Source organism: Microcaecilia unicolor, chromosome 4 (assembly GCF_901765095.1).
Source record: "Microcaecilia unicolor chromosome 4, aMicUni1.1, whole genome shotgun sequence".
In the NCBI taxonomy this organism is placed as follows: Eukaryota; Metazoa; Chordata; class Amphibia; order Gymnophiona; family Siphonopidae; genus Microcaecilia; species Microcaecilia unicolor.
In genome coordinates, this window is record NC_044034.1 from 226,107,215 (window position 1) to 226,127,444 (window position 20,230).

Sequence of the window (20,230 nt, forward strand, 5' to 3'; positions counted from 1 at the left end):
AAGAAGCCTAAATCTATTCCTGAGCCTCCCCGGTTCGACAGCACCCCTTCTGCTTGCCGAGGGTTCCTCAACCAATGTCTTATGCTGTTTGAAATGCAACCGGCAGCCTTTTCTACAGGTAGACTCAAGATAACTTATATCATCTCTCTACTCTCTGGATCCACCTTGGCTTGGGCCTCTCCTCTCTGGGAGCACTGATCTTGGAGAATTTCTTTGCTGCTTCCGGTTAGTTTTCGATGTGCCGGGACGGCCCTCCTCTGCAGCCGCAGAACTTTTGCGAATTCAACAAGGCAATTGTTCTGTTGGTGCCTATGCCGTTCTCTTTCAAACCCTAGCTTCAGAGGTAAGATGGAACCAAGAGGCCCTTACGGCCATTTTCTGACAAGGACTCAATGACCGGATCAAAGATGAACTGGCCGGCCGGGAACTTCCAAATGCTTTGGATGCTCTGATCACCTTCTGCATCAGTATCGACGTACGGTTTCAATAAAGGTCACTGGAATGCTCTACTCAGCGCTGCTCTCAGAGACCATCTCCTCAGATGCCGCACCCTTCTTCTCCCAAAGGTGCGGCAAGCTCTACTTCTGGAGTCCCTAAAGAGTCAATGGTTATCGGACGGCATCGCCTCTCTGAGAAGGAGAGGGCTCACCATCGGGACAATCAACTTTGCCTCTACTGTGGGCAGGCTGGCCACTTCCTAAGACATTGTCCGAATAAACCGGGAAATGCCTAGACCCAGGGTCACTGAAGGGGGTGGCTCTGGGTTGTTTTTCGCCTCCTCCGGATAACCTTGTTTCTGTTCCAATCTCCTTGCATTGGAAAGAATTTTGTGTTAGCACCGAGGCTTTGATCAATTCAGGAGCAGCAGGAAATTTCATTGACGCCAGTGTCCTGAACCAACTAGGAGCTCCTTCTATTCCTTGCAAACCTACGCTACAAGTGACCTCCATTCAATGTTTAACTGTTCCCTACTCCATCACTCATATTGCCTAGCCCTTGCAGATGCAAGTTGGATTTTACATAAGGAGGAGATTCAATTTCTGGTGCTTCCCCGGGCCATTCATCACGTTATTTTGGGCCTACCCTGGTTACGACAACACGCACCAAGTATCAACTGGACTATTGGTGATATCGGCAGTTGGGGTTCTCAATGTTTCGCTACATGTCTCACGCCAGTGGTGCCATCCCCGTGGACTGTTGCTACCTCCCTGGGGGTCTTGTGCCCGTGTGATGCTTCTCTCCCCAAGGAATACCGTGATTTCCAAGACGTCTTTAATGCTCAGGAGGCGGACTCCCTTCCTCCACATCGCCCTTTTGACTGCCCCATTGAGCTACTCCCAGGCAAAATGCCCCCTCGGGGCTGGCTCTACACCCTTTCTCGGGAGGAATCTAATACCATGCGGGAATATATTCAAGAAAACCTCCATAAGGGCTTCATCAGACCCTCTTCATCCCCAGCAGGGGCAGGGTTCTTTTTTGTTACCAAGAAAGATGGCTCGCTGCAACCCTGCATTGACTACCGAGGTCTGAATGAAATAACCATCAAAAATCGATATCCGCTTCCCCTCATTCCAGAACTTTTTGACCGTCTGCAAGGGGCATCTATCTTCACCAAGTTAGATCTCCGAGGGGCATACAACCTAGTCCGAATTTGCCATGGGGATGAATGGAAGACCACTTTTAATACCCATGAGGGACATTTTGAGTATTTAGTTATGCCATTTGGCCTTTGCAACGCACCTGCGGTGTTTCAGGAATTCATCAATTTTATTTTTCAAGATCTTCTGTACTCCTCAGTCATAGTTTACTTGGATGACATCCTGGTTATCTCTACTTCTATTAAGGACCATGTCCATCATGTGCATACGGTCCTTCAGTGCCTCCGGAGCCACCGCCTATTCGCCAAGCAGGAGAAGTGCTCATTTCATCAACGGTCTATCCCATTCTTGGGATATATCGTCTCCTCGAATGGCCTCCAAATGGACCCCACTAAATTCCGAGCCATCCAAGATTGGCCCATGCCCCAGGGTCTCCGGGCCTTGCAACGATTTTTGGGCTTTGCTAACTACTACCGGCAGTTCATCCATCGATATTCCACCATCACTGCCCCACTCACCGCACTGACCAGGAAGGGAGCAGATGTGAAGAACTGGACACCAGAAGCCCAAGACGCCTTCACCACTTTTTAACGAGCCTTTCTGTCCACCCCTGTACTTCGAAGTCCTGATGTCAAAAGACCGTTCGTTATGGAGGTTGATGCCTCTTCCCTCGGGGCAGGGGCTCTTCTTTCTCAAGTCTTAGAGTCTGGCAAATGTCATCCCTGTTTTTTCTTTTCTAAAAAATTTTCTCCATCTGAATAAAATTATACCGTCAGAGACCGGGAATTGTTGGCCCTTAAATTGGCCTTTCAGGCACTACATCCTGGAAGGGGCCCTGCACCCCATCACGGTAATCATAGAACAAAAGAATCTCCTATACCTTCAGGAAGCCAAAAGGTTGAACCCAAGGCAGGCATGCTGGTCATTATTCTTTGCCCGTTTTAACTTCTGCCTGGTGTTCTAACTGGCCGAGACATATACGCAAGCTGATGCCCTATCCAGGGCCTTCGACCATTCTGAAGAACCCGAAGAGTGTTACCCCATGCTCAATCCTGCCTGCACTGCCTCCACGACCTTGGTCTCACCCAAATCTACGAGAACTTCCATGCCACCTCAATCCAGGAAGAAGGGCCTCAAATGGGGACACTCCTCCACTTTTGCTGGTCAGCCCGGTTTCCGTAAGAGTTTTAATTTAATATCTCAAATATTATTATTTTATTATTATTATTATTTACCAAATATTTATTACAAGTGAAACTTGATTAAGAAAAAAAACAGACTAAATTCCCTATTTATTGAAATACAAATAAATTGGAGATAAAGAAGAAAAAAAACAAAGGGAACTTATATCTGTCCTCTTTAGACCACTATTATTAGTGGAGCGTATTCATAGATTGTTTTGGAGAAAACCAAATGAAGAAAAAATTATAACGTATATAGCTTAACATGCACTAAACCTGTACCATATTGCAAATTATATTCCCAACCTTATTTTAAGGATATCAGACTGATTCCAACTTTTTTAGACCAACAAAAGCACTTAATTGTTCTGGTTGGAAAAGCACATATTTTAACCGTGAATATTTAATTACACATTTACATGGATAATTAAGATAGAGAGAGGCCCTAATTACTAGAGTCTCTCTTCTCAGGGCCAAAAAGGCGTTTCTTCTTTCTTGTTTTGTAATGTCTGGGTACATCCATATCTTTTTACCATAAAACATAGTATGTGCTTTCTTGAAGTATAACCGCTTCTAAATCCTGTTCAAATATAAAGGAAACTAGTAATGTCTGTCATTCTTTCAGAATCTTCTGAAATAGATGATTCTAATATGTCAGTTAAATTCAGGTCTTCATTTTTATCTTTTAAATGTTCTTGAGGGTCCTTTTCCAAAAACTCCTCTGGGTTCTTTTTTGGCTATATATAGTAAATCCGATTGATTGGAGGAATATGATCTGGTGCATAATTCAAAATTTCAATCAAGTATTTCTTAAATGCTTCCAAAGGACTAACCTCCAGAGTTCTAGGAAAATTTAAAAAACGCAAATTCAACCTACGATTGTAGTTCTCAATCTGTTCAATTTTCCTACTTATCAAATTTCTTTCTTTTATTGTTACTATTGAGAATTCTTGTAATTTCTTTACATCTTCTTTAAGTACGGAAATTTGAGTATTCTAATCTGTTTTAATAGCTTCCACAGATTTAGAAATTGTTTCAACTGTACTCACTAATGCCGCTATTTCTTCTGTTGAGTTGGTCAGTGTAACATCCAATTTTTGGAGAGCTTCCCATATGCTCTCCAAAGTCACCATCTCCGGTTTTGATAGTAGAGCTTTCCACTCTGTTTGATGGCCCAAAGGCCTCAAACCTCCATTGGTTCCCAACTCCTCAGAACTTCGAGCCAGGGGGCCTCCCTCACCGATTTCCAATTCAAGTGACCTCTGCTGGGAGTGGAGGCCTATGGGAAGAGGCGGTAGGTTGAGTACCGGGGGAGAAAGGGGAACATCTAATCCCAAGTTGCGTGGTTCTCCTTCCAACGAGACAGCGGGATTCCTCCCAGTAAACTGGTCAGGCGTTCTCACGGTGAATCTCTCAATGGTTTGTTGCATCGGTGAGGAGGTCCTTGCTGTCGAGGTAACGGCTTTGACTGTACCCTTTCGCTTTGTATGAGGCATTTTGTTAACGGGGAATATTGTTTAGTCACAACTTCCTCGAGAGAGCTCAACCGCGGTCACAGCATGCCGCCATCTTGACACACCCACAATATCTCAATATTATTGGTGGCCCCACATGGCTCAAGATATCATACATTTTGTTTCTACTTGTCCTACTTGCGCCCGGAACAAGTTACCTTCTAGCAAGACATGGGGACTCCTGCAGCCTTTTACCAGTTCCGCAACTCCCATGGCAGGAAATATCAATGGATTTTGTTACTGAGCTCCCTGAATCCCAAGGGCACACAGTCATTTGGGTAGTGGTGGACCGATTTTCCCGGATGGCCCATTTTATCCCCATGAAGGCCCTTCCTTCTGCTGCCACCCTTGCCACTGCCTTTATCCAACACATTGTCTGCTTACATGGTCTCCCTCTGCGGATCATTAGTGATCGGGGCTCTCAATTCACTTCAAGGTTCTGGAGAGCACTGTGCTCTACCTTTAAGATTACCACTCACTTCTCATCCGCCTATCACCCACAGACCAATGACCTTGTGGAACGAGTCAATCAAACTCTCAAGGCCTCCCTACGGATGTACACTGTCGAAAGGATGACTGGTTCGCATTGCTCCCCTGGGCAGAATTCGCCTATAACAACGGTTTTCATACAGCCTCTCATACCTCGCCATTTTTTATAGTGTATGGACGCCATCCTCATCTACCACTTCCAATCCCTCATACACAAGCCTCGCCTCTGCTCCACCGGACTCTCACTGACATTCAGGATATCTGGGCCAAGGTCCAGCAACATCTCTAGTACTGTGTTCAAGTTTGGAGTATATAAAAAGATTTGAACTGCTTCAGACACATGGACACACTGTTTATTTACAATTGAAATCCAGTGATGGACATAATGAGACCTTGATTCAAGTACACCAAACCAAACCCAAAGGTAGAGGTAAAGTAACCCTACATGTAATCCAAACAGCAAACCAAGAAGTAGGGGTGGACCAAGAAATCTTCACAGCCAAGGATCAATAAAAACACCTTTTATTCAGCACCACAGTGGGTGATCTCTTTGGGGTTTTTTGGCGGGCTTATTGGCATCTGACTGACTTCCATTGCACTCGAGCGGCTTATCATCAGTTGTACCTTTCTGCGCTCACATTGTGTGATTCTCTACAGCAAGCATCAGTCCCCTGATACAGATGGTTGTTCCGTTGAAACACGGCCTTGTGTTGGGTCATACAGTACTGTGGTGTGAATAAAAGGTGCTTTTATTGATCCCTGGCTGTGGAGATTTCTTAGTCCACCCCTACTTCTTGGTTTGCTACCTTGATTCAAGTAGAATTGTCACCTGCCATTTTAAGGGCTCTCATTATAGCCTCCCCCCCCCCCCCCCCCCCCGCGTCTCTGATCTGAGGATTTCATATTTGTTCATGTATATGTTTATTTTATATATAGTTTTTTCATAGTAGTTTGTCTTATATTACTTTTTGATAGGGTTACTTATTTTTGTATATTGCATTTTATCTAGTGGGATTGGGTTAAATTGGTCTTTATGTGCCGTTGTTTGCTACATTAGTATTTAAACCCACATAAATTTGTGTCACCTCTTTGTGTGGGTATTTTTTCAAGGCAAAACTTGGCATGTATTTGATACATACCCATCCCTGCCCTAAAAATTCCTCCAAGCCCTGCAGGTACTGGTCTCAGTCTATAGGAGGACGAGCATGTATCAATCCATATGGAGCTGTAGGACATTAGAACCAGAACCCTATGGCTGACTCTAAGCACTGTTAACACTGGTTTGCAGATTTGCCAGGAATTGAACAGGAGAGCTACTACTATATCAGGATATTCTTTTTTAAACTTTAATTGCTTCAGTGGGGATAAAAAGAAAATAAACTTGCATCCATTTATCAAACAAGAAAATCAATAGAAATCAAACAAAATAAAACATGGAAAAGAAAATAAGATGATACCTTTTTTATTGGACATAACTTAATACATTTCTTGATTAGCTTTCCAAGGTTGCCCTTCTTCGTGGGAAATAAGCAAATGTGCTAGCTGACAGTGTATATATAAGTGAAAACATTCAAGCATTACTATGACAGTCTGACAGGGTGGGAGGAGGGGGTGGGTAGGAGGTATGCATGGGGACATCAAAGCATATCATTGATATTCTAACAGGATGGGTGTGGATAGGTGAGGGGTGGGGTGATCAACAGAGACATACAGCTTTTAAAAAAAACTATTTCCATACTCTCATTGCTTGCCTCTAACAAATAAATTGTATTCTAATTCGGGATCCGACGGTTCTCCCCGGCCCCGGAGAGGCTCTGTACCGGGGGTGGTGGAGGGTGTTATACGCCGGGCAAGGCAAGCAGGCAGGCGTGTACGTGTCTGTGTGTGCCACGCCCATCGTGCTCGGCGACACGCCCCCTTCTCCGTGATTTGATCCTAACCTGTAGCTCCTGTTGAAGTCACGCCTCCTGCTTGTGCAGTGCTGCCCAGGCTCGCAGTCACACCTGCCCTTGCACGGGAGGGACTTGGGACGCTGATACTGACAGAGGCGAGAGCAAAGCTAAGGACATTAGCAACTAAAGAGCGATATCTGGACCTGAGGGAATTTACTTTGAATTGGTTTTGACAGTGGGAGGTGACTGAGGTGCTGGGACCCTGCTACATCCAGAGAGAAGCTTGCGCTTGCTGCATCCAGCTGCCTGAGTGGCTGTGGCCACTGCACTGTCTTCAGCTCTTGGTGAGTGAACGATCGTTTGCATTATTGCCCTTTGAGTGCATTTACTTCAGTCTTACTTCAAGTAACGTCCTTGGTTCTTACAAAACAACTTGGAGAGAAACTTTGTTGCTATTTAAATGCCCAAGTGGAATGGAAAGACCTAGTAAGAGCCTGCGTTCCTCTGCTCGTGATTAGGGAAGCTGTACCCAGAGGATTTCGGGTATGTAAGGGGCCTACCGTACAGGTAACAGCATTCAGTGCTCCGGGCAAGTATCGCAGGACAATTAACAGTGTGTGTGAGGCTGAGATTGTGAGAGATCACACTCTGATACAGTAAGAGGTACCATCCTGCAATGTCTAAACTTATTTTTTTTAATGTACATTTTACATTTGTGGGTGTTTATAACTTTAAATATTTTGGAAAAATTCTGTGGGATAATATTCTCCAGTGGATCACAGTGGTATAGTCAGATTAGTGAGGGGTTAGAAGCCAGGGCAGTTAATTAGCTCAGTACCCATGAAGCTTCATGAAATAGTGACTAAAGTGTTATGCCCAAGGGATGTGTGTAATGACAGTATAAGTTATGTGACCAAAGGCCCAGCACTGTGGTTGGAGTGGAGTAGCCTAATGATTAGTGTAGTGAGTTGATATCTTGGGAAACTGGTTCAATTCCCACTGCAGCTCCGTGTGACCCAGGACAAGATACATAACCCTCCATTGCCCCAGGTTCAAAAAATACCTTAGATTGTGAGCCTACTAAGGACAGAGAAAATAATATAATAGGATTGATATTCAGCTCATTGCAAGCAGCCTGTAATTGGCCCAAATCCTGGGCCGTTTCCGGTGACTGGCATTGAATATCTGGATTTATTTTGTCCGCTAAAAAGTTAACCAGCTATGCCGATATTCAGCGTGAACTGGTTAACATTTTAGCAGTCAAAGATAGGCTTGCTATTTAAGCAGCCTATTTTGACTGCTCAACATAGCCAGTTTGGAACTGAATATCCACGTCTAACCAATTATGTTGCGCAAACCAATTATCTCCCACTGAATATCCGCAGTTGGGAACTTAAAACATTATTTAATCGGCAAGGAGCCAGGGTTAAATAATTTTGAATATGTGTACAACGCTATGTATGTCAAGTAGCGCTCTTAGAAATAAGTAGTTGTAAAGTTTGTCACTTGTCACTCTCTGACATCTCCCTAGCCATTACCTGCTTTTAAGGTCACACTGGCTAGAAAGTTCTTATACACAATGACAGCTCCCTGTAACATCTCTGTTTATAGCAAGTATTAAATGTGTAAATTACAGCTACCCTGTTTCCCCGAAAGTAAGACATCCCCCGAAAATAAGACCTAGTAGAGGTTTTCCTGAATTGGTAGATATAAGGCCTCCCCCGAAAGTAAGACCTAGCAAATTTTTGTTTGAAAGCAGGGCCGCCGAGAGTCGGACAAGGCCGCCCCCCAACTCGAGGTCGCCGGGCCCCCCCCCCCCCACCCACCCACCCACCCACCGTCGCTCCCAGAACTAACCTTAAATGCCTCCTTTCACCTTCGCAGCAAGCAGCAGCAGGGCAGACCTCTCCTTCCTTCCCTGCCCTCGCGGACGTTATGTCAGGCAAGGGCGGGACATGGAAGGAAGGAGTGGCCTGCCCTGCTGCTGCTTGCTGCGAAGGTGAAAGGAGGCGTTTAAGGTTAGTTCTGGGAGCGACTGAGTGCGGGCGGGCCAACCCCGATCCAACCCCAATGTTTCCCCGAAAAATAAGACAGCCCCTGAAAATAAGACCTAGCACATTTTGGGGGGCAAAACTAAATATAAGACAGTGTCTTATTTTCGGGGAAACACGGTAGGATGTCCTTCTGGGCTCAGTACCATTGTTGCACATTGCCGTGAAGAGGAACCTATGCTTGCTGGCACAGGTTTTTCAATCCCCAAATCATCTATGGTGTGGGGTTATTACAGACATTCTCAGTAGAGAAAATCAGGGGATGTCACAGTCGTTACTCAGTGGTGACCCCTGGTGACTGGGTTTAAGATCTATTTTTACAGGGCTACAATGACTGGATTACAGTAAAAGTACTGAAATGAAAGCTCAGGACACCAGATTTCAGCCTTGAGCTAGTAAATTGGCAGTTCTGGTGTAACCTGATTCTTTAGAGAGCCCTCTCTACCTTCATTGAGCTCCTCAGGTGCAATGCCGAAGATTCTGGATGCTATGCTATGCTGTGGGTGACTTATATTCCGCAATAACTCCACTGGATTCACTGCGGATTACAATCAAGGAAAAGAAGCACCCAAGTCAGGTGGAATTACATTGCATAAAAAAGCAGAAAAACAGCCCCAAATTTTCCATTCCCTGCTGGCTAATAGTTTCAGCCAACCAAATGTCAGCACTGATTCTGTCACTGGCCTAGGGTGTAAGGTGTCCTCTAACACTGGCAGAATGGCACTCTCCCACTTCCCTGCCCCCCCTTCCCCAGTTCATTCTATCCTCCTTGAAGGCTGCTGGATAGAAGATCTGCCAGCTTCAGTTTCATTCAGTCCATGCATTCGAGGGTGTTCTGCTTCTCACCTCACTAGCTCTTTGGCACATTTAGTATTTGTCTTTTGTCTCTAGAATTGCTAGTGCGCTATTTGGGGTCACAAATGGAATTTATTTATACTGCTTCCCTGCTGATGGACCCTATACTTCTGTTCTCTCCCCAAATCGCCTTCTCGCAGCTCCCACATCTTAAACTATGCTGGGTGTTTTGTAAGCATTGCGCTCATGCATTGGTTAGTTTTTTAAACATGGTAGTGTTTAAGTATGGTTTTTACCAAGGGGATGTCCTGTATTGTAAGGGTGTATAGGGGCAGAAATTCACTAAAGCAAACAGAGAAATTAGCAAAGCACCCTGCTGAGTGCAGAGAGAACCAGTTTTGTAGTTGAAATTCATCCTGTCTGATCCCCATTACACCCACCCTTCATCCCTGGAACCTGAGGTCTGCCTGTCACCCAGCTCATCCTGCACTCACTGCCCTGTCAGGTTTATTTGTTCACTGCCATGACAGCTTTGCAGTGTAGTTGGAAAATCAGAATGCATGGGGCAGCAGTTTCCTTTCATCAGTTACTTTCTCTTTTGGCTTTATTCTAAAATCCCCCTGCCTTTTTTTCCTTGTGTGCAGTTTTAGAATAAGGGATGCGCACTTCCATTTGTAAAAATGCCTTTTGCACTTGTCACCTCTATACTGTTTAAATGAAGAAAGCTTTTTTATTTCATGGTGAGAACATCCATTGCTTCATGACCTTGAGTTGGTGGATTGCTCCCTGCTGTATCTTTTTTTCTAATCCCAGTTCTGCCACTGACTCTCTGGGAATGTGGACAGCCAGCCACAGGTATCTCCTTGGACCTTGGTGTGATAATGTTTGTGTTTTTTTATTGTAGAATTGATATGCTGCCTTTTTACTAACCAAAAGATCAAAGCACTTTACAAACATTAAAATTTAGGTAAAATGAAAAGGAACTCTAGTTAAGACAGTAACACGAGGCATATTTTCAAAGCACTTAGCCTTCCAAAGTTCCATAGAAACCTATGGAACTTTGGAAGGCTAAGTGCTTTGAAAATATATATAAGCATGTCAGTTCAGAGAGGAGGAAAAAAAAAAAGAAAAGGTGGGGGGTACAGCTCTGAGAATTTGCACAGGCTGAAAGCAGCGGATTCTGGGTCCTAGGCAAATCAAATGCCTGCTGGAAAAAGTGGGATTTTAATAATGATTTAAATCTTGCCAAGGAAAGTTTTGCTGTAACATTAGAGGGAAGATTATTCCAAAGACTTGGTGCCAAATAGTAGGATGCTGAAAATCTAGTGGCTTCGTAATGTGCAGATTTCAATGGTGGCAGAAGCAGTCGATGAACATCTAAGGAACGGAATGAGCGATTTTAGGTATATGGAATAACCAGTGAAGAAACGTAGAGAGGAGATCCTGTGTGCAGCACCTTGTGAGTGACAGTTAGGATTTGGAAGCAAATTTGGAACTTTATGGGCAACCAGTGTAACTGCAGGAAAAGAGGGGTGGTATGATCATATTTCTTAGCCTGAAATAATCAACGTATTGCTGAATTTTGAAGGGTGAAGGCATTGAAGCTGAACTTGAGAAATACCAGCATACACAGTGTTACAATAATGTTGCCTTTCTCAAGCAATACATGGTTTTGAGATGCTGTGTTGCTATAACATGCTGTATCACTCCCAAATTAGTTTTGCCTCTATAGAACAGCCTGTTTTGCAGAAGTGCACATTACTGTCCAGAAGCTGGAATAATAAGCGAATGTTTGTCAGAACAATTCAGCTAAAAACAGAATTCTTCTCAAAGTAAATAAGCACAGTCATAGAAACTCAGTCCCACTTTATATATAACCCCTGTGGCTCTAGTCACTCCCCCCCCCCCCCTTTTGCTGGCTTTTGTTTAATTAAGAATGGGACAGGCCATTGAAGGAGGCCAGATAAGAGAGCCGGCAGGGAGGGGACTCCCGTTGCCTCTGTTTACAATCCACCCATTTGAGCCAGTTCCGCTTTCCTCCATAGATCCAGCTTCTCAAAGAACAGCATGGGAATAAATTTTATTTGTTTATTGAACTTGTGCAAGCCCATTGATGTTATGGGTCCAAAGTGAAGTTGACTTTTAATACCCCTTTATTGAATGAAGATAATACATTTTCCTGACTAGCCTTCAGGATGTGCCATCCCCTTCCTCAGCTTAAAACAAGAGCAGATCCTGCCTGAATGTAGCTGTGAATTATAGATTACATGACAGTGGTGGTGGGAAGGGGGAAAGGAAGGAGGGCAGATGTGTTTGCAAGGCAATCAGAAGGTGACAGGATTGATATTAAATCTCCAAGTCTGGGTAGGTCTGAATTTTCCCATTGAGGAAGTGATCTGATCCTGAAAAGATATTGCCTTGCTGTCCTTTGTGACTGGTAATAGAGATAAGATTACCAGTCACAAATTACTTATCTCTTAGTTGCTTTATTCTGGAGTTTTTGGCCCTTGTGAACTGCAGTTTCTGTCCAGTTCAGTGCCACTAAACTGTTTTATCTAATCTAAGAATAGCAAAATTTTTCAGTACAGGGAGTCAGGGCCGCTGAGAGTGGGGTGGGGGCAGGGGGGACAAAATTCCCCGGGCCTGGGCCTCCAAGGGGGGCCCGGCACCGCAGTTCCCTCCACCCACCATGAGGCTGGGCCCCCCTGAATTCAAATCATAGTGCCTCACCTCGACCTCGCTCCGTGTGAGAGAAGCGCAGCAGCGGCAGTCTGCAGATCGCCTCCCTTCGGGCCTTCCCTCCCTGTGTCCCGCCCTCATCTGACATAACTTGCACGAGGGCGGGACACAGGGAGGAAAGGCCTGAAGGGAGGCGATCTGCAGACTGCTGCTGCTGTGCTTCTCTCACATGGAGCGAGGTCGAGGTGAGGCGCTATGATTTGAATTCAGGAGAGCCCGGTGGTGGACGGAGGGGGGCGGGTGGAGAGGGGGGACGACGACCTCGGGGGGGGGAGGGGCAGCGGGCCTGGCCCAGTCTCTTGGCGGCCCTGCACGGAGTAAACCCCAGGTATGACTGAGCCTTGTCATCTTAATATGGATCCTGTAGTAGTAGTAGCAAAGGAGGGCCAGACTGAGAGTATTCTGGGCCCCCTCCCCCGCACATGCTATCACTGCCCCATGCGGTACCGCCACCCCTCCCCACGCGCTACCGCAGCCCCGCAACCTTTACCTTCCATGTCCAGCATGTTCTCCAATCTTCTCTTCTGCCCTCCTCATGCCCAGCATGTCCCTCTGACTCCCCTTTCCCACCTTCTTCCATGCGGCAGCTAAGCGTGCCACTGCTGCTGCTGTCCGCAGCGGCTCCACAATTTAAAATGGCATCTGCGAAGTCTTGCGACAGTTTGTGGCCACCATTTGAAACTGCGGAGCTGGCATAGGACACGGGCAGCGGTGGGGAGAATCGTCACTTCACCAGGGCGGCTGTAGTGTGCAGCGGTGGCCACTAGACCACCAGGGCAACTGTAGTGTGCGGTGGCAGCGGTGGGCAAGGGCAACCAGGCAGAGCCTCTGGGCCCTCAGGCACTTCCCGGTTGCCCGAATGGTCAGTCTGCTGCTGTAGCAAAGGTTAAATTTCCAGTTGAGAGAGGACTGGGTATTGTTTGGGTTGCCTCCTTTGCAGTGTTCTATCTGTCACTCCTAGGTCACGTTGACTAGACGGGTAATTGTCCCTTTTCTCAATATAAACCCCTCCAGATGTGCTTTCTTCTTCTTTATCAGATTTTCCTCTTTACTTATTCCACAGCAAGAAATAAGAGATAACAAGAAGTCATATTTTGCCAGTTGCATTCCTCAATTAGATACTATATACACAGAGCTGAGAATTCAATAAAGGGGACCAAAGTCTGTGCACTGAGAGAGCATTTTATAACAAAATCAGGGCGCTCAGATTCCATTATTGAATAGAGCTCTGGCACTTATGCAGTATAAAAGGCAGGTGAAAATGTTAGCGTTTAAACATTTTAACATATTTAAGTTATTGAAAAAAATTAGAAAAACATAGAAAAATAGGATTAGAAGATCGATGAGCATTATGTCACTACCTCCGAGACATGCTTGGCTCATTCTAGCCATAACAGAGGTAGATGTGCGGATCTGATGATCTAATTAAAGGGTCTTAATCTACCAGACCAATGATATATGAATTTTAAAAGGTATATCTGAAGCTGAGCGTTATATGTTATTAAATTCTTGCGCCCTTCATCTATATAAGAAACTTTGCCTAAGGAAAGCGTTTAAACATTGGCATTTTTTGCACATCCTATATTTTCCTTGTAAGTGTGTGACCTGCTCATGCCCCCCCCCCCCCTCGAAGGCACAACCCCCTTGCAGTTATGCACTACCTTAGAGAATAGCACTTAAGTGTGGTTACAGCGTAACTGCCATTTATCCCCATTTTAGCACCCCCTGGTTTATGGCGCATTTTATATAGAATTAGAGGGAAGGAAATGATCAAATAAAACATCTCCCTTGGTATGACTCTTACCCAGAGGAAATTATATCTGTTCTCTGTGCCATGTTTTACCCTCTTTTGCTTCCCTCCCCACCATTCATTCATTCACTTACCCCTTACATCTGCTGTATCCATTCCACATCTGCCCCCACCCCCAAGATTCCTGATTGCTTCCCACAAGTCATTCTATCCCAAAAGCATTATCACCATTTTTCTTTGCTTCTCACCCCTTGTACGGCATACTCTTTCCAGAACTTGAACCATAACCTGCTATAGTGCACCGCTTTTGGTTTTCTATTTGATTTCTGTGCTCACATTTTAAATAAAGCCTTTCTTCCATTCTGCAAAACCACTGGCTATATGGGGTGGGGATGGGAGCGTCATCCCCCACCCACCATTGCAAGATCACTTTGGTGCTCATTTTCAAAGCACATAGGCCCTGCTGCTCAGAAGCAAATGTGGGTTCTAGATGCCATTAGCACCAGACTAGCACCCGTGTTTGCTAGTGCAGAATGTTCCGAGGGCTCCAGCGTAGGAAACAATAAGCGCACCAAAGGATAGAGCAAATAGCATGCTAAGATAGTCAAATGAGGTCATTTCCTATTCACTCCCAGTGCTCAGAGAACAGTGCACAAGAAAAAAGCTGCCTTACCGCTGCAAAAATAATGCCATCAGGGAGCATGTGCTAGGGTGCCAACTGACTTGCTCTCCAGTACATGACAGCAGAAGACTGCTCTGAGACCACCCCCTTCCCATCTAAGAGCCAACAGCTGAACACCAGCCTGTTCTCAAACCTTTTCAAATGCAGGCCCGCTGCTTAAAGCTCCGTTCCACCAAGGGTGAGGGTTGGAGGAATCCATGGCAAACATTTGTGGGTCATGACCAGTTTGGCGGTGCCAATCAAGTGCAGGGCCCACTGAGTGGAGTTGAGGAGCTTGTATGCTTCCGTTTTCTTCCAGTTATGGTGAGTATAGGAAGGAGAAGCAACACGATGAGATGGGAGTATCCCACCAGCTAGGTTCTGATGGCAGAGAGCTTTTCTGCGCATGCCGTGTGACAGAGCTCTTCTGTGCATTCCCCAGGCACAATCATCCCCCCCTTAACTTCCTAATGCTCAACACTAGCAGCACGCTTTTATTTGCATACCATTAGCATTGAGCATTAGCAAGTTGTTTTGCCGTGCTGTTGCGGTGTTATTTTTCCGGCGCTGTTCCATACAGCGCTGGACTTCTGATCATGAAAATGAGCCTCTTTGTGTACCAGTAATAGGGTAGTTAGCACAAACTACTTTACCGCCCATGAAGGTTTATTTCCCCCCACCCCCCCCCAAACACAACTTTGCAATTCTCTAACAAAAACAGCCTATATGTATATTCTAACTCCCTTCTCAAAGCCTGTTCAATTGTTGCAATCACCTGTGTTTAGATCTCCTATGAAAGAATGTATCTAGGTGCCCCCCCCCCCCCCCCACCTTGCCTTTTGCATTTTAAGCAGGTAGCCTCCTCTGAGCTTCACCTGAAAACCTTTCACCCTGGTAATATGTGCTATGTATTATTTTATTTATTTATTTACCACGAAGGAATTCACTCGAGGTGGTATACAGCAAGAATAAGGCAAACAAAGGCAAAAGACAATTACAGCAGTAAAAAATATTCAAATAACAATACAAGGTATGTTATAGTATGCCACATTACAATGTCAACACAGTATCCAATAAAACATTTTAATAGACAACATATTTTAAATAGTGTTTCCTGCAAGTCTGCTCCCTTTTTTCCATACAATTGCTAGCTCTTATGTGACCTCAATACCTAGGTCCCTTAATCACACTTGGGTTGATGCCCTTAAAAATGTCTTCTTGTCCCAATTACCCATCGATCAATTTATTACACTTCTGTGGGAGGGACACAAATTCTCATCTATCTTTTTAACTTGTGTAGTTCCTCCAGCCTTTCTTCATAGTGCCCTGCTTGCAAATAATGAGCAAATGTCCATTCGGTAATTGCCTTGTGTTCTTCACCTAATCAAACAAAGGGAATGTATTTATTGAAAAAAATGTATACCCCACACTATTCTACCTACTAGGTGGGTAACAAAAAAACATACACAATAATTTCCACTAAAGAGCACTGTCTGATCTCCCATCCTCTCGCAACTCCGTGAAGCCCAGTGTTGGAATTGAATGTTACTAGATTTCTGCTTCTTGAGCCAGTTTTTACTTTGATGTCTTCTGATTTGTTGCTCTGGTTCCTGCTACCTTCCTCTGTTCATTGTACCTTTTCTATATGCTTGAAGAGGTGCTCAAATACACACTGCCAGCATTTAGACTCGCATGTACAAAAAGACACTCTTTTATTTAGCACTCGGACACTGGGGGTGACAGAAATTCTCGTAGATGAAGGGGCCAGCGTATTGCAAGCTGTTCATCTCCACTGTACCAAGCCAGATGGAAATGCTAGTGCAGTCGAACCCTGATGTGATTGCTTCTTCAGTGCACCAGTATGGACCTGCCGAAGAACTGTCACTTGTTCTAATATGTTAAATTATCTTGTTTAGAAAAGGGTAGGTAACATTTTTCCAGAACTGGGTGATAGGGACAGTTGTCCAGGGTGTAATGCCCTTGGGTGGTGTAAAAATGATTGAAATGTAAGTGAGGCCTAGCAGTGGACGACAAGCCAGGCACCTCCAAACGTGGTGTGGGAAGAAGCAGGAGGAGAGAGAAAAACAGAACTGGTAATCGGAGTGGAGAGGGTAGGGTGTAGGGAGAAAGTGGGTTCAGGGTGGGACAAGAGCACAAATGTCTTGCATGCCCTGGATGCAAAAATGCCTTGTTATGGTTGTGATTGTCAGACTTTACCTAGGGATCCCAAGAGGGGATCTGGGGGAAGGGGATAGATGGAGAGAACCTGCAAAGCAGAACTGCTGTTCTTACACTGGTTTAAGCCACCAAATGTGCAGTAGCACGGTGATTGTCAGAGGTTCTAAGTAAAGGCAATGATATGTCGTTATTCCAGCAGAACCAGAGGTGAGTCACTGAGTCATTTATAGTATGATTAGGAAACTAGGCTGAAGGCATTGGCTCTCCTCATCACATTTGCCCTGGTAACTGCCAAGCTGTATGAGTGTTGTTAATTGTTCTCATACCTCACACTAACGTTATCGGCTTTTGTCTCACCTAGAATGTAAACCAATATTAGTGGTATACAAGGATTGATTTGATTTGATGTTCTCTTGAGGTACTCAGAGCAGTGACATAAAAAAAAAGGTGTGTTTTTGCTTAGCCTGTAGCAAAAAAGCCACACCACAGAGCCCACGACAGGATTGGATGTGGGCATTTCACAGCTCTGGGTCAGAATTTTACCTTTATGTCCTCAATAATCGGCTTATATGGGAAGGTCAAAGCAGACTTATTTCAAAATATTCAGGTTTGCTTAAAGACTGTAGGTTTTATTGGGTTTTGGAGAGGGGTTATGCAGCCTATGAGCTGATATTTTCCTGGAGAGTGTAGCTGCTTTGTTTAAGGCCCAGCTGGTTTGTTAAAGTGTGAATAAACATGAGGTAAGTACTGGCCTGAATGTGTTTCAGGGCTAGATGGATCAATTTCCATGCTGACAAGTTTGATTTAAATTTTGAAATTGCCCTTAATTATGGTATCAGTAAACCAAAACCAGAAAGGATACAGTGAGTATTTTAATATGTCTTACAGTTACAATGTGCAAAGGCTTATTGGCTTTGTAGACAGAATACAGGTGTGATGTGAGCAAGTTTGAGGCACTGGATCTCGGTGGGAGGGAGGAGCTTAGTAACGGAAAAGGTCTGTAGAGCAGTGCCCCTTCCCAAGGACTGAAGGTTGAGAGAGAGTTGGTCTTCAGATACTTCAAGAGAGAGGAACTTCAGAGATACAGGGCAGAAAGAGAAAATGTTCTGGATATGAGACTGAGCAGTGGAGAAAAAAGGGGGCTGACTAGAGAAAGAACTGCATGGGATAGGGGGATTGCTGCAGTAGAATCAAGTCTTTCCTGTAAATGGGAGGTAATTTCTCTATTACAGAGGTTCAGCAGATTCTTTGGTTCTGAGGGTTAGAAAGAGGTAAGAAGTAAACTGGACAGAGAAGTGGGGGGGACAGACACCGTGGCTATTTTAAATGCAGCAGCAGGACGAGAAGTCAGCATTTAGTGAAGGGAAGCCTTGATACAGCTTGGTCAAACATGTGTTGGCACAATAATCTCCCCTACAACGAAAGAACAAGAGACTGAGCAATACAGTGCACAGAATCTCCACTTGCCCAAGATAAGTACAACATTCCGTTTAAGAGTAAGAATAAAATATAGAAAATATAACAAAACAAAAAAAGAAAGATGTAAGCCGCATTGAGTCTGCCATGAGTGGGAAAGTGTGGGGTACAAATGTAACAAAAAAAAAAATCTTATTAAGCATTGGGACCAGTGAAGAACTGGGTATGAAACCTACTTCCTACTTATGAGAGAAAATTCTCTCAAGCAAGTCTACCTCTGACGATCCCTTCACATCTGCCATCACCATCGGAGTTCCAGGTCCTGTGCTGAGAACAGAGGGATATCATTGTCAGACAGGCTGCCACGTGACTGTTTCTGGAGTGAAGACTGTACGGTACCTCTTCCTGATACATAGTGGTACCAATAATTTTTACTGCATATAGAAAAAGTTGGACTAGAAGTTCTGTTGCACATTAGGGTGACAAAATCCAGAACTGGCCTGCACTCATTCTCTGTTTTCAGGGGAACCTACACTAGGGTTTAATGGATGGATGGCTCCAAGTTATCAAAGACTGACAGTACAGGCATTTTGCCCTTGTTGCCCTTTGGACCTGTGCATTTCAGAGATGAGCAAGACTAAAATGGATAGGGGAAGAACTTGGACCAATTTAGCCTTTCCCTGGTCAGATGACATCATCTGCTAAACCAGTGGTGTAGCCACAGGTGGGCCTGGGTGGGCTGTGGCCCACCCACTTAGGGCTCAGGCCCACCCAACAGTAGCACACGTTTAGTAGTTGCTGTGGGATCCCAAGCTCGGCCAGCTGAAGACTTCCTCCAGATGGTAACGAAAACGATACTCTCCATGATACTGGCACCTGCATATGTTCAGTTTTCAGCGCATGCCTGCTGCAGACTGCCAAGGTGGAAAGAAGCATTTTCCCACCAGCTATTTTTTGGGTGGGGGGGGGGGGGGGGAGAACAATTGGTTCCCACCCACTTCTTCCCTAGGCCCACCCAAAATCTGTTGTCTGGCTTACGCCCCTGTCTAAACATTAAAAATAAACACCGATTTGTAACTGGGGGATAATAATTGTTTAGCATATCTGCAAAGCATGGTGGATAGAAGTACAATAAGAAGCACAAGTGTGTGTGTATTAATTGACAGCAGCTGGTGACATCACCACAGTTTTATGAAGCTGCTGAAATTATGGTTTGGCATTTTATATTGTTTTTTATGTAGTGAGGTGGTGATCCTGTCATCTCCATAACTCAGTCAGTTTTGTTTGTGTAATCTCCCGGATCTCCTCTGGAACCCTTTTTAAAAATCTGCGTTACATTGGCCACCCTCCAATCTTCCAGTACCATGCTTGATTTTAAAGATAAATTACATATTACTAACAATAGCTCTGTAAGTTCATTTTTCAATTCTGTTAGTTGGGATGTCCAGGTGATGTGCTACTCTTCAATTTGTCAAATTGTCGCATTACATCTTCCCGATTTTACAGAGATTTGTTTGTTTCTCTGACTCGTCAGCATAGAATACCATTTCTGGCACTGGTATCTCTCCCACGTCTTCCTCTGTAAAGACCAAAGCAAAGTCCAGTTCTGTTCAGACTTTGCACTGCAGGGTAGGCCATCATATTGCATTGAGAGATGACTAGGATTCTGTCATAACCTCCTGAGAGCCTTTGGTTACTGGACGTTAATGTTGTTGCTTGTAGGAGAGTGGTTTCAAAACTCAGTCCTCCAGATCCCCAACCAAGGCTGGTTCAGTGGTTTTCTACACCTTGTCAATGGATATTCAGTACATGTATCTGTCTACGTTTGTTCTAGGAATCAAATTGATGTATTATGGTTATGCCTGAAACCCGGGCCTAGATGTGAGTCTTAGGTACAGAGTTTGGAAATAAGGATAGTCTGACCTCACAGCAGCTCTGTGAAAGCATCGTATCAGATTCTAGATGC

General features: G+C 44.7%; 1 protein-coding gene across 1 annotated transcript in view; it reads left to right on the forward strand.

The window, feature by feature from the left end:
* Positions 1-6,768: 6,768 nt before the first annotated feature.
* Positions 6,769-20,230, forward strand: part of EPS8L2 (EPS8 like 2) — a 278,628-nt gene continuing 265,166 nt past the window's right edge. The window contains exon 1 of the mRNA XM_030201298.1: positions 6,769-7,018. The gene's annotated coding sequence lies outside the window, so the exon portion shown is untranslated. The remainder of the gene's footprint in view (positions 7,019-20,230) is intronic.